This window comes from Anomaloglossus baeobatrachus, unplaced genomic scaffold, assembly GCF_048569485.1.
Source record: "Anomaloglossus baeobatrachus isolate aAnoBae1 unplaced genomic scaffold, aAnoBae1.hap1 Scaffold_4308, whole genome shotgun sequence".
NCBI classification, from domain to species: Eukaryota; Metazoa; Chordata; class Amphibia; order Anura; family Aromobatidae; genus Anomaloglossus; species Anomaloglossus baeobatrachus.
Window position 1 is genome coordinate 36,600 of NW_027443644.1, and position 2,227 is coordinate 38,826.

At 41.1% G+C, this 2,227-nt stretch overlaps 1 pseudogene; it reads right to left on the bottom strand.

Moving 5' to 3' along the window:
• Positions 1 to 388: 388 nt before the first annotated feature.
• LOC142279409 (U2 spliceosomal RNA) lies at positions 389 to 593 on the bottom strand (annotated as a pseudogene).
• Between the last annotated feature and the right edge of the window lie 1,634 nt (positions 594 to 2,227).

Genomic DNA, 2,227 nt, shown 5'->3' on the forward strand with positions numbered 1-2,227 from the left:
TTAGCACACAGGAACCACAATCCCTACACCATGCTTCAATGGATTCTCTCATCCCAGCCCAGTAAAACTACATATTTTACACAGTCATAAGCAGCCAAAAGGGATCTATTCTATTCAATTGCAAATGATCTAGATAAGACTGAGAATAAGATACTGCACGGGACATAGCAGAGTTGGTCAAGTTGAGTGGAGATGAGTTTGCTATTTGGCACAGCTTTTTGCATCAATAAAGCAAGTAAAAGGTGTGAAAGATAAAAAAAAGGGTGAAAGTGTGAAAAGTGAATTGGCCAAATTGAGGTGCATATAAAGTTTTTGCTTTCTTTCAATTCACTAATGGGGCTCATTTGAATCAGGTGAATTGAGTTCTGCTTTTGGAAACTGGGTTAAGAAGGGGTGCACCGGTCCTGGAGGTACTGCAATACCAGGTCAATGCGTGCAGTGGACAGAGCAAGATTTTTTCCATCTCCTTGTTCTAAAAATCCATTTAATATATGGTCCCCAGAGAGGGGACGTATCAGATATTAAACTGATAAGAACAGATTTAATTTTTTTTTTTCTGTTTATCAGTAGGACTTCAAAATAACAAAGGTGATCGCCTCCCGTTGCCTGGGAACCGTCCAGGCACAAGAGGGCTATGTGTCACCAGAAGGCGCACACACTTCCTCAAGGCCGGCAGACGTGCAATCCCAGGCACCTTCCAGTACCGACCAAGGTAGCGTCCTCCGAAACTACACTTGATCTTAGCCAAAAGGCCGAGAAGCTATAACCCGAATTGGTTACGGCCTTGAGTGGCACCCTGGCCTATACCGGACACATCTTAGGGAGAGGGAGACAAACCCACGCCTACAGAAGACATTTTGTCACCCAAGCCAACCCTTGAAAAGGCTGTTTTGCAGAGCAAAAACAAGAAGAATGGTGCTTTTTGCAGCCGCCGCCCACTGCAATGAATCTGAATAACTCCTCCTTTTGGACACAAGCACCTCCCCTCCCCCTTGCAGTCTTTCCAATTCATGATACAAAAAGACGGACGGACAGGACAGGACAGGACAGGCTGCCTGACTTTCCGTCACTGCCACCCTTTGCCATCCTTGCCCGTAGAAAGCCCTTTCATCATCCCCAAACCCTAATCTTTTCCCTTCCCTTCCCAGATGCGTCTCACTCCCTTTCATTAGGAAGTGAGGTAATTCTTGTGTTGGGGTCGCAGGACGTGGAATTCAGGTCTCCCTAACAGGTAACGGACATTAGTTATCTCTGTGGTGGTTCAGTGGGTTTACTGCTCTCATTGAAAGCTGGGTGGCATATTATGGTGCAACCCCAATAGTATTACAACCCGGTTCCTATCCACAATAACTTGGGAGTGTATTAAATAGATTGTGAATCCCAGAGTAGTATAGGATAATGTTATAATGGTATGTGCACTTTAGTATCACTTACCACATGATGTAACTATGTCTACTGTTTACTGAATAACCCTGCATTTGGAAAAAAGAAGTTTGAATTTTCATTAGAGCCTTATATATGTTTATTTCAAGTATAGGGCATTATGAATTCTTAATCCATTTGTTAATGCGGGCTTATGATTTTTCTGACCTGTTTTGACCAGTCCATGGGTACTATACAGTGGAGTTTTGTATATATGTAATTTTAATAGTGAAAATATCTAAATAAAGAAAAAGTATTTTTTATTTCTGACTCTCTTGAGCTTTTCTGAAAATCTGTATATCTATAACAGATTTTTGTGCGTTTGAATTTGTAATTGAAGCTTTACCACAGTGGTGGTGGGAGTATGTTACAAGAGGCAAAATTGTGAGTTACTTGTAAAGTATGCAGAAAATGAAATGTAGAACATATAACATCAACTGCTTAGGAACGCATCATAGGTTAGTACTTAAAAGGATATTGTCATGTTCTAGTCATAATGCAAGCTGGACATTTTTCATGTTACCCTGTAATCGCCGGCCTGTTCTAATGCTCACAAGCCAAGATATAGGCTCAGCTGCTAAGGCTTCCCTCTGCCTTCTGAATGAAACTTGAATATGTCTGGGTCACTGTGTATATAGCAGGTGCTCAGAAAAAATAAGAGTCAATTCAATAGAAATAGCTCTGGCACACTATAGTGATCAATAACGTAAGAAAAGAACTCTTGGAATGCTGAAAATTCTTTATTTGTGCAAAAGGATAATTCATCCAACGTTTCGACCTTGTTTTTAGGTCTTTATCAAGGATA